Below are 16,492 nucleotides of genomic sequence, written 5' to 3' on the forward strand. Positions count from 1 at the left end.
AACGTTCTAGCAGTGGTCTGTGTCCTCAGGAAGCTCAGGTCTAGCCAGGGAGGTGACGTGTATACGTCATAACACCTAGAGACACAGTGGGACCAAATTTGAGAAGAGGCAAGAGTTCACTGTGGACTGTGAGACGCCAGGGGACTCTGGGTTTAGCGGAACTTGGGCTGGGTCTGGAGGGTGGGGGAGGATTTGTGTTGGGGGAGGGCAGAGGGGGGCAGGGCAGAGAAGGAGCCTGGAGCTGATTGGGTGGGGGCTTTTGAGGCAGGGGCCGTTTCTTGTTTATGTCTATGTGCCTGAACTCATGTGGGTAGTGTGTAAAGTTTGTTGAATTGACCGATATTTTTGTAACCCTTTAACTAGGCCTGCTACGTTAGGAAGCATGTGGAAGTGCAGCCCATTACCAGAAAGAACCGTTTTTCTGACAGAAGATCATGTGCACACACACATGAGCCTGAGGGGCTGCTTTGCTGTCCCATCGAGTGGCCCCGCAGTCCACTCCGAGACTGCCGGGGGATGAGGGAGCTCGTCCTCACACCTCCCTCCAGGTCCCCTCTGTTTGCCCCTCTGCTCTCCCCAGGTCCTGGCTCCCTGTCAGCTCGCTCCGTCTGGCTTTCTCCTCTACGGACTTTGATGGGGTGTCGGGTCCTGTTTTCCACGGGAGGGAGCTTTGGGTCCCTCAGGTCCATGGCTATAAAACACCCCAAGCCCGACAGGCTCTTCTCTTGTTAATACTGACAGCTACTCAGAGCACCAGCTCTGACTAGAACAGTCAACACTCTGTGACTTCCAAAGGTCCGCCTCCAGGACGGAGGTAAGGGGAGAGTGGGAGAAATAACTGTTTTCCCACTGTAATTTCGTCTCCCCACTCTACAGTGTGCTTAGTTAGACATTCCAAAATGCTTGTTGACTGTATCCATGCTTCCTGCTGCTCTAAGAATAGCCATTTGTTCACACCTACATTCAGTGGGCATTTGAGTCCCTCATGTGTGCCGGGCATTTGCAGGCGGTGTCTCCGGAGTAGAGGAAGGTGTGACGCTGTCTCTGAGGAACTGTCACTACACACAGACCTGTGGAGAGTTCGTCCAGCTGCCCCTCTGTGGAAGCAGAAATGAAAGCTCAGGGAAGTTATGTGATTTCTTCAGGGTCTCACTCAGTTAGCTTCAAAGCCAGGGAAGGAAAACTCGGGCTTCCTGACTTGCTGGAATCTCTGCTAGTGTGCGGCTGCCTGGCTGCTGCCTGTGCAGATGTGCTGAGCTCCGGTAGGAGAGAGAGGACGTTCAGGATGGAGAGGGAGCCCACCAACATTTGGAGACTCCAGAGGGAAATGTCTGATTGAACCTTGCCTGCAACAATCTGGGCCACTCGCCTTCTTTTACTTTTTCACTTGGAGCTTGAAATGAGGAGCGTGAGAACCCAGAAACCCCAGAGCGGACGATTTTCACAGGAGGTTGATGAAATGAGCCCAAGTCTTTGTCTACATCTTTCACAGCATTTCTCGTGTCACTGTTAGGCTCTGGCTTTGAGTGGGGTTCCCTCCATGCCTGGTCCTCAGGGAGGGCAGGGGCCAGGTCCGATTCATCCCTGTGTCTCCAGCGCACAGCGCATAGCAGGCTCTGATAAATGCTTCTTAACAGTAAAGCTGAACAGAACGTATACACCTGCACAGGTAAGGGCTGACTGGGCAGCAGCACAAGTAGGCGAATCCAGTCTCCTGATGGCAGCTGGTGTGGAATTAGGCTCTCTAAATGCAGGTGAGGTGCTCAGAATGGGGACGTGGGTCGTCCTGTGGCTGTGCTGCTGGGGTTGGAACAGTCCCCGGACTCGGTGTTTCTGCTGTGGTTGACACACCTCACTTGCCCGTCAGAAAGTGACCAGAGAGCACAGGGAACTTCAGAATATGTCATTTTGGAAATGGCTGAGGGAGGATGGAGGGGTGCATGGTGGTTGCTCACAAGTATTTGAAGGTCTGTTGTGTGAAAAGGTATGAGGCATTTCTGTGCCTACAGAGAGTAGCAGTAGGCTTGTGAGTCTGCATTGGACACATTTTGACTCAGGATGAGAAAGAACTGTCAGGGTAAAGTAAGTTTCCTTGGAAAACGAAAATTTTACTGAGGAGCTGGATGTCTGGAAATAACTGTCATAGTGATTTTCTTCTTGAAGGTTACTAGGGTAGGGCTTGGCTTGGCCCCCTGGATTCCCATTAACACCACATTTTATTAGGTATTATAGAAACTGCCCTTTGAAATGTGACATTACTCTATGACGCAGGCCCAGGTCTGACAGTTACTTCGTCATTGTGGGTGGTTGTGATTCTCTTGTGTAATCTGTGCCTTGGTCTCCACCTGGTCTGCTCACACCCTCCCGGCTCCTTTACTGCGAGAACTGTAAACTCATTGCACTTCCAGAGCGTGACCACAAGGTGGCAGCGGTGCCCCACTCGTGTTTCTAAAACTACAGTGATTGCCAGTGTAAGAGCTCTGTTTAGGATTAGGGAAAGGGCAAGGTGAAGTGACTAGGTAAACTTTTTTTTCCTGCTTGGTGCAGTGTTGGGATTAGTCAGAAACCATTGCATTTCATTGTTTAAAAAATTTTTAAAACTTATTGAAGTATAGCTGATATAATGTTCTGGTAATATCTTTTTTGGGGTAGCTCCTCTGGCATATGGAAGTTCCCAGGTCAGGGATCAAATCCAAGCAGCAGCTGTGACCTATGCCACAGCTGCAGCAATGCGAGATCCTTAACCTGCTGTGCCAGGCTGTGTAGCGAATCCATGCCACTGCAGAGACAACGTCAGATTCTTAATCAGCCTCAGGAACTCCAGTTGTATTCATTTCTGTTGTATAGCAAAGTGATTCAGTTATATATATATATATATATTTAATTTTTAATTTTTTTGGTCTTTTTTTTTAGGGCTGTGCCCGGGGCATAAGGAGGTTCCTAGGCTAGGGGTCAAATTAAAACTGTAGCTGCTGGCCTACACCACAGCTACAGCAATGTCTGATCCGAGCCGAATCTACTACCTACACCACAGCTCCCGGCAACGCTGGATCCTTAAACCTCTGAGTGAGGCCAGGGATCTAACCTGCATCCTCATGAATGCTAGTCGGATTTGCTTCCTCTGAGCCATGATGGGAACTCCCTATATATTTTTTTCATATTATTTTCCATTATGGTTTATCACAGGATGTTGAATATAGTTCCCTGTGCTATACAGTAAGACTCTGTTGTTTATCCATTTTATGTATAATAGTTTGTATTTGCTAATCCCAAACTTCCACTCCTTTCTCCTCCCTTACCCCTTGGCAACCACAGATCTGTTCTCTGTATCTATAATGTGTAAAACCAATTGCAGTTTGGAAGTGGCAGACATTTTAGAGAAGTGTCTCAAATTTTAATGTGCTAACAGATCTCCTGAGTGTCTTGTTCAAGTTCAAATCTGATTCTTCTGGTGGGGGCTATGTTCTGTGTTTCTATTTGCTTTCTTTCTTTCTTTTTTTTTTAGGGCCACATCTGTGGTATATGGAAGTTCCCAGGCTGGGGTCAAATTGGATCTGCAGCTGCCGGCCTACACCACAGCCACAGCAATGTCGAGACATATCCGAGACTTGAGCCACAGCTTGTGGCAACTTTGGATCCTTAACCCACTGAGTGAGGCCAGGGATCAAACCTGCATCCTCATGGATACTAATCATTTTCTTAACCCACTGAGCCACTCCGGAACTCTGAATTCTGCATTTCTAATAAGCTTTTGGGTGATGCTCTTGCTGGGCCGCACTCTGAATATCAAAGACTTAGAGGTCATTTTCCTGGGTATATATCTGGAGAAAACTATAATTTGAGAAGATGCATGCATCTAGTGTTCATAGCAGCACTATTTACAATAGCTAAGAAATGGAGGCAACCTAAGTGTCCATTGACAGATGAGTGGACGATGTGGTACATATATGCACGATGGAATATTAGCCATAAAAATGAATGAAATAATGCCATCTGCAGCAACATGGATGGAGCTAGAGATCATCATGCTAAGTGAAGTAAGTCAGACAAAGACAAATTTATGAAATTGCTTATATGTGGAATTTAAAAGAATGATACAAATGAACTTATTTACAGAATAGAAATAAACTCACAGACATAGAAAACAAAATTTCCTCCTGCTTACCAAAGGGGAATGAGGAGAGGAGGGATAAATTAGGAGTATGGGATTAAAACACATACTACTATATAAAAAATAGATAAACTACAAGGGCCTACTATATAGCACACAGAACTATATTCAATATCTTTTAATAACCTATAATGGAAAGGAATCTTAAAAGGAATATATATATGTGTGTGTGTATGTGTGTATAACTGAATAACTTTGCTATATACCTGAAACTAACACAATATTGTAAACCAACTATACTTCAATACAATTATAATAAATAAAAGACTAGTGAATTATGAAAGAACAGAGAATGTGATTATATGAAAGGCTAAAAATTGGAAGAATGACTTAGCTACTCTAAATGAAATGCAAGCTACTGTTAATATCACTTAAAACATAGAACTAAATTGTATTGAAAGACATCTACTATAATAAGGACTCTATGTTGACCTAATTTACCACACAATGGATGGGGTGTTGAGGAGTGATGACAGAAGCAAAAGTACTGTATTGTAATCAATTGTATGATGTATTTACCTTGTTTTAAATTTTCTACATTATCTATAGATGGCTTATCAAATGTTTAGTCTAGGTAATTAAAATTTGAAATTACTCCCCCACCAAAAAAGAAGACATTTAGATTAATTCTCCCTTCTCCAGATTTATGAATGGAGCCTGAAGTCCAGAGAGGGGTGACTTGCCTGACGTAGTCATGACTTTAGCACTTAGGTTTCTCCATCTAAACCCAAGCTTCCCACTCTTAGTCCAGGTCTCTCTCCACTACATCGTGTGGCCCCTTTTACTGTTGTGGTGGTGACTCTGTAGCTTTAGGAACCAGAGCTCCATTTTCACCACCATCCCCTTTGGCCTTGTTCAGGGTGTCACTTTGGTTACCCCTGTTGATGGAAATAACCAATCTATATTAAGAATAGAAAAGTGGAGTTTTTGTCATGGCTCAGTGGTAATGAACCCGATTAGAATCCATGAGGACTTGGGTTTGATCTCTGGACTCGCTCAGTGGGTGAAGGATCTGGTGTTGTTCTGAGCTGTGGTGTAGGTCCCAGACATTGCTCAGATATGGCATTGCTGTGGTTGTGGTGTAGGCTGGCAGCTACAGCTCTGATTGACCCCTAGCCTGGGAACTTCCATATGCTGCAAGTGAAGCCCTGGAAAAAAAAAAAAAAAAAAAAAAAGAAAGAATGGAAAAGAGTTTTATTGGAGCCAAATTGAGGACGGTATTCCTGGAGATTGTGCCTGGATTGCTCTGAGGAACTGTTCTGGAGAAGCATGGTTTTCAGCCCATTTTTTTTTTTTTTTTCCTTTTTAGGGCCTCACTTTAAGGCCTTTTTAGGGCTGCAGCATGTGGAAATTCCTGGGCAAGGGGTTGAATTGAAGCTGCATCTGCATCTGGGGCCTGTGCCACAGCCACAGCAATGCTGGATCTGAGCCACATCTGCAATCTACACCGCAGCTTTCAGCAACATGGGATCCTTAACCCACTGAGCAAAGACAGGGATCAAACCCGAATGCTCACAGATACCATGTTGGGTTCTTAACCCTCTGAACCACAACAGGAATTCCTTAGCCCAGTTTTATATCTTGTCAGAAGGACCATCAAACATGTCAGGGTTACATTCCTTCAAGGTTTCAAATAAAAACAGGTCAGCACATACACAGCAAGTTAGCGTGGCCTCAGCACCTGGATAGAGAGTCTTATCATCAAAGGAGTAGTAGCACTGGTGTCCCAGAAAAGTAGGCATTTAACCTTTTTAAAAAAAGTGCACTGTCTCCTTTCCTTTCCTTCCTTCCTTCCTTCCTCCCTCTCTCTCTCTCTTTCAACCTCCCTCTCTCCCTTCCTCTCTCTCTTTCTCCCTTCCTTCCTTCTTTTCTTATATTTTATTTACAACTTTTTTTTTTTTTTTTGTCTTTTTAAGGCCGCATCCTTAACACATGGAGTTTCCCAGCTAGGGGGCGAATCAGAGCTGTAGCCCTGGCCTATGCCATAGCCACAGCAACGCCAGATCAGAGCCATGTCTGTGACCTACACCACAGCTCATGGCAATGCCATATCCTTAAACCACTGAGTGAGGCCAGGGATGGAACTTGTGTCCTCTTGGATACTAGTCAGATTCATTTCCTCTGAGCCACGATGGGAACTCCTACAACATTAAGTTAGTTTCAGGTGTACAACTTAGTGATTCTATATTTTTGTAGATTATATTCTATTTATAGTCATTATGAAATATTGGTTATATTCATATATTCATGTGCTGTACCATATAATTCTGTAAATTATGTACTTTATACATAAAGTTTATAACTCTAAGTCTCCTACCCCTATCTTTCTCCTCCCCTTTCCCTCTTGTCACTGGTAAGCACTAGCTTGTTCTCATATCTGTGAGCCTGTTTCTTTCTTGTCATACTCACTAGTTTGTTTTGTGTCTTTAGATTCCAGATATAAGTGATAACATATAGTATTTGTCTTTCTCTGCCCAACTTATTTCACTAAGCATCTGTGTTGTTGCAAATGGGAAAATTTCATTATTTTATTTATTTTATTTATTTATTTTATTTTTTGGTCTTTTTGCCATTTCTTGGGCCACTCTCGCAGCATATGGAGGTTCCCAGGCTAGGGGTCGAATCGGAGCTGTAGCACAGCCACAGCAAGGCGGGATCTGAGCCGTGCCTGCAACCTACACCACAGCTCACGGCAACGCCGGATCGTTAACCCACTGAGCAAGGGAAGGGACTGAACCCACAACCTCATGGTTCCTAGTCGGATTCGTTAACCACTGCGCCACGACGGGAACTCCAAATTTCATTATTTTGTATGGCTGAGTAATATTTCATTGTGTATATTTACGACATGGACACAAGTTGGTTCCTTATCTTGGTGATTATGAATAATGCTGCTGTGCGCATGGGGTTTCATTTATTTTTGCAATTAATATTTTCATTTTCTGTGGACGTATACCTAAGAGTGGAATTGCTGGATCAGATGGTGGTTCTATTTTTAGTTTTTTGAGGAACTTCCATACTGTTTTCCATAGGCTGCACCAACTTACATGTCTCCCAACAGTGTACAGGATTTCCTTTTCTTCACATCCTTACCAACATTTGTTATTTATATTCTTTTTGATGGTAGCCATTCTGACAGGGGTGAGGTGATGTCTCATGGTGGTTTTGATTTGCATTTCTCTGATGATTAGTGATGTTGAGCATCATTTTATGTGCCCACTGGCCATCTGTATGTCTTCCTTGGAAAAAATGTTTATACATGTCTTCTGCCCATTTTTGCTTGGATTTTTTTTTTTTTTTTGATATTGGGTTGTATGAGCTATTTATTTATGTTGAATAGTAATCCTTTATCAGTCATATCTTTTGCAAATATTTTCTCCTATTCAGTAGATTGCCTTTTTGTTTTGCCAATAGTTTCTTTGTTGTGCAAAAGCTTTTAAGAATAGTTAGGTTCTATTTTTTTTTCTTTTTTCTTTTGTTTCCTTTGCCTTAGGAGTCAGATCCAAAAAAAAAAAAAAAAAATAGTGCTATTATTCAAGAGTGATCTGCCTCTGTTTTCTTCTAGGAGATTTATGGTTTCTAATCTTTTTTTTCTTTTTTTTTGTCTTTTTGCCTTTTCCAGGCTGCTCCTGTGGCATATGGAGGTTCCCAGGCTAGGGGTCTAATTGGAGCTGTAGCTGCTGGCCTACGCCAGAGCCACAGCAATGCGGGATCCAAGCTGCCTCTGTGACCTACACCACAGCTCATGGCAATGCCAGATCCTTAACCCACTGAGCAAGGCCAGGGATCAAACCTGAAACCTCATGGTTCCTAGTCGGATTTGTTAACCACTGAGCCACGACGGGAACTCCGTCTAATGTCTCATTTAAGACCTGTGATTCCTTATTGGTTTTTTCGTATGGATGATCAGTCCATTGATGTAAGTGGAGTGTTAAAAGTCCCCTATTATTTTGTTACTGTTGATTTCTTCTTTTAAGTCTTAGTATTTGTCTTCTATATTGAGGTGCTGCTATGTTGGGTGTATATATATTTACAATTGTTATATCTTTTTGGATTGATGCATTGATTATTATGTGGTGGTGTCCTTTGTCTCTTGTAACAGTCTTTATTTAGTCTATTTTGCCTGATGTAAGTATTGCTACTCTGGCTCTTTTGATTTCCATTTCCGTGGAATACCTTTTTCCATCCCTGGCTTTCAGTCTGTATGTGTCTGTAGTTCTGAAATGAGTCTCTTGTAGGCAGCATGTAATACAGGTCTTGTTTTTGTATCCATTCAGCCAGTCTCTGTCTTTTGGATGGAGCAATTTAGTCCATTTACATTCAAGGTAATTGGCAATATGTATATTCTTACTGCCATTTCGTTAATTGTTTTGGATGTGTTTTTGTAGTTTTTTTTTTTTTTCTCTTTTGTTCTCTTGTGATTTGATAACAATCTTTAGTGTCATGTTTGAATTCCTTTTCCTTTTTTTTTGTGTATTATCTATTATAGATTTTTTAAGTGGCTGATCTCCTAATTTCAAATGCATTTGTACTCTCCTCCCCTCGCAATTACTTTGATCTATTTTTCATCTAATTGTTTTGTGTATCTCTTAACTGCTTATTGTGGCTACAGATGATTTTTCTACTTTTGTCTTTTAACCTCCCTATCAGTTTTGTGTGTGGATGATTGCCTACCTTAACTGTATGTTTGCCTTTACCATTGAGCTTTTTCATTTTGTAATTTTGTTTCTAGTTGTGGCCTTTTATTTTGCATCTAGAGAAAATCCTTTAACATTTGTTGTAAAGCTGGTTCTACTCTTCCATCTTCTAAACCTTCTCTGTAGTCTTATTAATCCTAAATATTTTTTGATCCTACGAGAATATAATTGTTTTAATTTTTGATTTGTTCATTACTACAGTATAGAAATACAGTTGACTTTTATATGTTGATCTTGCAACCTTGCTAAACATTTGTTAATTTTAATAGGTTTTTAGTGTATTCCTTAGAATTTTGTATATGCAAGATATCATCTGCTGATAGAGTTTGTTTTACTTCCTTTCCAATCTAGATGCCTTTTATTTCACTTTATTGTCATACTGCCCTGGCTAGAACCTGCAGTACAGTTAAATAAAAGTGGCAAGAATGGACATCCTCCTGCCTTGTTCCTGTGACTTCTGAAAAGCCTGTAAGACAATTTGCAAACATGAAAATGTTGGGACTATAAGGTATAGTTTTTTAAGATAGCTTGATTAAAATTTTATACATTTTAGTAGTTTATAGACATTTTATAGAATACATATAATGTTCTCTGAGGGCAGATGTGATCCTTTAGTTAAGATTAAGCTTTGTATATAAACATATCATTAGTCTTGGAAATTCTTCTGCTTGTTTTAGCACTTTCACATGTGTGTCACAACTGTCTTCATTAAACTCCTAGAATGTAGACATGACGGTCAGTATTATAGGTGGGGAAATGGATTCGCAGTAAGTAAATTTCATGCCATCAGTGAGTATCAGAACTGGAATTCAAACCTAGATCAAATTTCAAAACCTATGCTCTTCCATACTGTTTTTCAAGTTTATGGCAAAAACCTTTCCCCTTTAGAAAATTATATAACCATAACTATTGTGTAGGGCTCAATCTAGAACACTAACATATATTCAAAGCATGCACACACACAAAGTGTCTTTTTTTTTTTTTTTTTTTTTTGCTTTTTAAAATCACTGTTTGTTTATTCCATTTGGTAGAGGGTTTTTTTTTCCATACAAATATTTGCAACAATTTTGAATTCCCCAAAACCATACATAGACGATAAATAACATGCTATTAAAGTATTAAATTTGTACAAAAATACTTTACAGTTTAATACTTGTTTGTTACAAATAAAAATACATATTTAAGTGAAAAAAAAAAGAATAGTTAGGTTCTATTTTTTTTCTTTTTTCTTTTGTTTCCTTTGCCTTAGGAGTCAGATCCAAAAAAAAAAAAAAAATAGTGCTATTATTTAAGAGTGATCTGCCTCTGTTTTCTTCTAGGAGATTTATGGTTTCTAATCTTTTTTTTCTTTTTTTTTGTCTTTTTGCCTTTTCCAGGGCTGCTCCTGTGGCATATGGAGGTTCCCAGGCTAGGGGTCTAATTGGAGCTGTAGCTGCTGGCCTACGCCAGAGCCACAGCAATGCGGGATCCAAGCTGCCTCTGTGACCTACACCACAGCTCATGGCAATGCCAGATCCTTAACCCACTGAGCAAGGCCAGGGATCAAACCTGAAACCTCATGGTTCCTAGTCGGATTTGTTAACCACTGAGCCACAACAGGAACTCCGGTTTCCAATCTTATGTTTAGGTCTGTAACTCATTTTGAATTTATTTTTGTTTACAATATGAGAAAATGTTCTAATTTCATTGTTCCACATGTAGCTATCCAGTTTTCTCAGCACCACTTATTGAAGAGGTGGTCTTTTTTCCATTGTATATTCCTGGATATTTTGTCATAGATTAATTGACCATAAATGTGTTTGTTGGTTTACTTCTGGGCTCTCTATTCTGTTCCATTGAGCTATGTGTCTGTTTCTGGGCCAATACCACACTATTCTGATTACTGTAGCTTTGTAGTATAGTTCAAAACCAGAGACCATGATAGCTCCAGCTCTGTTCTTCTTTCTCAAGATTGTTTTGGCTATTTGGGGTCTTTTGTGTTTCCATACTATTTAAAAATTATTTGTTCTAGTTCTGTGAAAAATGCCCTTGGCATTTTGATAGGGATTGCATTGAATATGAAGACTGCCTTCAGTGGTATGCTCATTTTGACAGTATTAATTCTTCTAACCTATGAACATGGTATACCTTTCCATTTGTTTGTGTTGTCTTCAATTTCTTTCATCAGCGTCTTGTAGTTTCTTGAGTATATATCTCTTATCTCCTTAGGTAGGTTTATTCCTAGGTATTTTATTCCTTTTGATGAGACTGTAAATTGGATTGTTTCCTTAATTTCTCTTTCTGATAGTTCATTGTTAGTGCATAAAATTCAACAGATTTCTGTCTATTAATTTGTGTCTTGAAACTTTACTGAATTTGTTGATGAGCTCTAGCAGTTTTTCTGGTGGTATCTTATGTTAAAATAAAATATAAGAAAAAAAAAGAAGGAAAGCTTTCAGGTAATCAATGATTTGCCTGAGTTGAGAACTACTTCCCTAAGTTATCTTGCCTAATACTGTCAGAGTAATCTTCCTGCCCATACTATTTTGTCATTTTCTGACCTGTCAAAGCTTTCCAGTGGCTCTTGTCTTCTGTAGGATGAAGTTCAAAATCCTAGGTTGCCATTGAAAGCCCCATAGCATGTCCCCCATCTGCTTCCTTGGTCTTTGCAATAAGACTCAAACTTAAGTTTTACTTTCCCATGTCTGCATTTATTCTATTCTTTTCTTTCTTCCTGTAGTTCCCTTACCTTCCTGCTCAGCTTCCTGAATTATTTTTTATCCTAAGGCCCATTTCAGATCCTGTGCCTTCACTGAAAACTTTTATGAGTATTTCTGGTAGAAGCACTTGCTTTCCTGTCCTTGGATGCTGGTGGGTAGGATGATGTGGAGTGAAAATAAGAGCTTTAGATTTAGAAACATGTGAGTCTGAATCTTTTTTTTTTTCTTTTTCTTTTTTGTCTTTTCAGGGCTGCACCTGCAGCATACAGAGGTTCCCAGGCTAGGGGTCTAATTGGAGCTACAGCTGCTGGCCTACACCACAGCCACAGCAACACCAGATCCTTAACCTGCTGAGCAAGGCCAGGGATCAAACCTGCAACCTCATAGTTCCTAGTCAGATTTATTTCTGCTGGGCCACAACGGGAACTCCAGTATGAGTCTGAATCTTGGTTCTCCCTTTTATCCGTTCTTGGATAAGGGCCAAGAAAATTGATCTTCTTGCAATTTTTTTTTTTTTATTTGTAGGAAGCTAATTTATTTATTTATTTATTTATTTTAAATTTTATTTTCCCACTGTACAGCAAGGGGGTCAGGTTATCCTTACATGTATACATTACAATTACAGTTTTTCCCCCACCATTTCTTCTGTCGCAACATGAGTATCTAGACATAGTTCTCAATGCTATTCAGCGGGATCTCCTTGTAAATCTATTCTAGGTTGTGACTGATAAGCCCAAGCTCCCGATCCCTCCCACTCCCTCCCCCTCCCATCAGGCAACCACAAGTCTCTTCTCCAAGTCCATGATTTTCTTTTCTGAGGAGATGTTCATTTGTGCTGGATATTAGATTCCAGTTATAAGTGATATCATATGGTATTTGTCTTTGTCTTTCTGGCTCATTTCACTCAGTATGAGATTCTCTAGTTCCATCCATGTTGCTGCAAATGGCATGATGTCATCCTTTTTTATGGCTGAGTAGTATTCCATTGTGTATATATACCACATCTTCCGAATCCAATCCTCTGTCGATGGACATTTGGATTGTTTCCATGTCCTGGCTATTGTGAATAGTGCTGCAATGAACATGCGGGTGCATGTGTCTCTTTTAAGTAGAGCTTTGTCCGGATAGATGCCCAAGAGTGGGATTGCAGGGTCATATGGAAGGTCTATGTATAGATTTCTAAGGTATCTCCAAACTGTTCTCCATAGTGGCTGTACCAGTTTACATTCCCACCAACAGTGCAGGAGGGTTCCCTTTTCTCCACAGCCCCTCCAGCACTTGTTATTTGTGAATTTATTAATGATGGCCATTCTGACTGGTGTGAGGTGGTATCTCATGGTAGTTTTGATTTGCATTTCTCTTATAATCAGCGATGTGAGCATTTTTTCATGTGTTTGTTGGCCATCTGTATATCTTCTTTGGAGAAATGTCTATTCAGGTCTTTTGCCCATTTTTCCATTGATTGATTGGTTTTTTTGCTGTTGAGTTGTATAAGTTGCTTATATATTCTAGAGATTAAGCCCTTGTCAGTTGCATCATTTGAAACTATTTTCTCCCATTCTGTAAGTTGTCTTTTTGTTTTCTTTTGGGTTTCCTTTGCTGTGCAAAAGCTTTTCAGTTTGATGAGGTCCCATGGGTTTATTTTTGGTCTAATTTCTATTGCTTTGGGAGACTGCCCTGAGAAAATATTCATGATGTTGATGTCAGAGAGTGTTTTGCCTATGTTTCTTCTAGGAGTTTGATGGTGTCCTGTCGTATATTTAAGTCTTTCAGCCATTTGGAGTTTATTTTTGTGCATGGTGTGAGGGTGTGTTCTAGTTTCATTGCTTTTCTTGCAATTTTTGTTTCTCATTTCCCTAATAGGAATAATAGTACCTACTTCACAGGGTCATCGTGAGCATCAGATGAGGTGCAAACATAAATGTCCCAGCACAAGGGAGCTTCCTTCCTCCTCTTGTTTGTAGCTCAGTGGTCCCCAGGGGGATAGTGTGTGGTGCAAAGGCTCTTGTCAAAACTTCCTCCAGAGCCTGAAAAGATATCTGACTGGTCATCACTAAGATGACAGACACACTTGTTCTGAACTGAGTGCTTGGATCTTTAAGGAATTCAACTGAGATTTTTTTTTTTTGTTTTTTGTTCTGGAAACCAACTCAGCAAATAAGTGACCTATGGATAGAGGAATGTAACTAGCAGGGTGGGGGCAGGTAGAGAATGGGTTAAAACATTGGGAGGAAGCCATCATGCCTCCCACACCCACCCCTCTGCTCTCAGTAGGACATTGAGGAAGTGTCCTTTGTAAAACTCCCTAAACCATGAGTTCTGCTTAGCAACCTGTCCCTACTCCATTCTGTGCCCAGGTGTTGTGTACACAGTGAGTCAGGCCCCTTGTAAATTGAGTGCTTTCTCCCTTGCTGCTCCCTCCACCCACACAGTTCGGTGTTGGGTGCTCTGGTTTGGCCCCCGGTTCCAGGCCCCTAGTATGGGTCTAAGACGTCAAGGCCAGGAGGGGCATGCTGGGGAGGAAGTCAGAGGCCAGCAGGTAGGGAAGGAGGCAGGTGGGGCTGCCATTGTTCAAAGGCCACAAACCCTGGGTGTGTTTTATGATTGTTTCTGCATTTAGGACCTCTTCCCCTTTGTGATCAACCCAGGGACTCTCCCTCCTCTCTTTCCTACTCATTACCCATTTTGTCCCCAGTGTCCCCTGTCTATGGCCAGAGAATGGCTGTGCAAATAGTTGACAGTTCAATAAAAATGACTTTTCCAGTTACCTGATCCTGTTTCTTCCCCCAAAGAGGCTGAGGTTCATAAAAGCTTGCTTTATGAGGGGATGTGTAATTGTGAGTGTGTAAGTCAAGGGCAAGAGAGAAAACAGAAGGATGACTGTCAAATCTTGAAAATGGAGGGGCAAAAATAATTCAGGAAGGTGGATTTCATTCAGGAGACCTCAGCAATCTTAGGGCATCTTCTACCAAGATTAAATCATTAACATTTATTTGAGTGGGAAAGGAGGTTAAATTATGTTGTTAGATGCTGGGTAAATCACTTCTCTGTCTCAGTTTTTGTAATCTGTAAAACCCTGGGTGGTAATGTTCATGGTGTTTGAGAGGCATATGTTGAATATGGGTGGGTATGAGCTCTTAGAATTATGGGTATAGATAGGCAAAGGTGGCACCTTGGTCATCTGGGTGGGGAGGCATCTTCTAGCCAAGATCCTGGCTGGCCAGCTGGAGACGAAGATGGTAGGGGGAGGCTTACCTTGCATGACTGGAGAGAGTGGGTAGCAGTAACTCATGAGGGGCCTTTTGGAAAATGTCTTAATGTAAAGGCAGGAATATGTAGAGGGCATGTGGCTTGTGTCACAGTTTTTGTCCCTGGGAGTCTAGGATTGTGTCCTAGAGTTAAATGGTTTTGCTGAAAGCCACGCTTATAACCAGGCTTCAGGGTATGTCTTGCAATAGGCACCATCTTGCTTAAGGAATTCCCTGTTGTGGCCCAGGCAGTACTTTTGTCTGTGTAGCATCCTTATTTAAAATGTGTAAAGAGCAAGACTAAAAAGGAAATAAGGAAATGTATGTGGATATTAAGAGGGCAGAATTGGGACAGCAGGTATAAGATGTAGGACGTATATATATATATATATATATATATATATATAAGTTTCATGTGAACATAAGAGGACTTTTTAAAAATTGGATCTCTCCTTAAAAATATACTGAGCTACCTTGAGTGATGGCAGATTCCATCCGAAGAAGCACTGAAACAAAAAAATCATGAGAGATGAATGTATAGCCTTTTTAGCTTAATGGTTAGACTGAGTCACTGAAGTGAAAGGAGACGAAGAAGAAGATGGACGAGGGTGAGAGAAAACAGGATGGAAACAGGCAGGAGTTGAAAGGGATGTTTACTGTGGCTCATCAACAGAGCAGGCACTGTGTTTAATGCCTTAGGTGTCTCACCTGCTGTCTTACTGTCATTTCCCAGTGCGGTAAGAGTTATCCTCGTGTTACAGATGAGGAAGAAGGGGCTAAAGGAGACGAAGTGATGGCTCCAGGGTCATCCAGCCAGTTAATGACAGAGCTAGTGTGTTTCACGTCGAGGCTCGTGCTCCTGCGTGTGGATCAGAAAAAGGAAAGAGAAGGAAGGCAAAGCAAGTTTGGGTGTGGGTCAAGTTTAGGCAGATAATGGTCTTCCTCAAACGTCCCCATCCTGATCCCTGGAACCTGTGAATGTTACTTTTTAGGGGAAAAGGGACTCTGCAGATGTGATGAAGTTCAGGATCTTGAGACAGTGAGAATATCCTGGGTTTTCCAGCTGGGCCCAGTGTCATCACAAGCTTCCTCATAAGTGAAGGAGGGAGGCAGGAGAGTCAGGGTCAGAACAGCGCAGCGTGAGAAAGACTCCACCGGCATCGCTGGCTTTGCAGATGCAGGGGCTGCGTGCCAAGGAATGCAAGTGGCCCCTGGAAACTGGAGCAGGGAAGGGAGCGGTTTTGCTCCTTGGATCTCCAGAAGGAATACCATCCTGCCAACACCTCGATTTTATCCCAGTGACACCCATTTTTGGGCTTCTACCTCTAGAACTGTATGAACGGGGGTGGAGGGGTGTATATTGCCATTGCATTTCAAGGAGATTCCAGTTTGCCACCTAGGAAAGGAGACTGGTAGAAATATGTCCATATATTAAACTGATTAAGCCTAGATGATGGGTGGAGAATGGAACACGGGCGATCGTTTTTTTCATACTTTACCTTAATTTTCAAAAATAAAAATGAAATATCATTACTTTGTGATGTTATGAACGTTGAAATATAAGTATGTTCAATGAACTGTGGGAGCACAGAGAGGGAACCACTCTCTTTTGCCTGTGGAGGCCCTTCCCACTCTGAGGGCGTGCGCCCTGTGAGTTTGCTGAGGGCAAGGGCAGGG

The 16,492-nt window shown here is 41.5% G+C and overlaps 1 protein-coding gene across 2 annotated transcripts in view; it reads right to left on the reverse strand.

The window, feature by feature from the left end:
• The window catches only part of LOC102158679 (carcinoembryonic antigen-related cell adhesion molecule 5-like), a 193,596-nt gene that overhangs the window by 31,395 nt on the left and 145,709 nt on the right, over positions 1-16,492 (reverse strand). The window lies entirely within an intron of this gene.

The sequence above is a fragment of the Sus scrofa genome, chromosome 6 (genome assembly GCF_000003025.6).
Source record: "Sus scrofa isolate TJ Tabasco breed Duroc chromosome 6, Sscrofa11.1, whole genome shotgun sequence".
Classification (NCBI taxonomy): Eukaryota; Metazoa; Chordata; class Mammalia; order Artiodactyla; family Suidae; genus Sus; species Sus scrofa.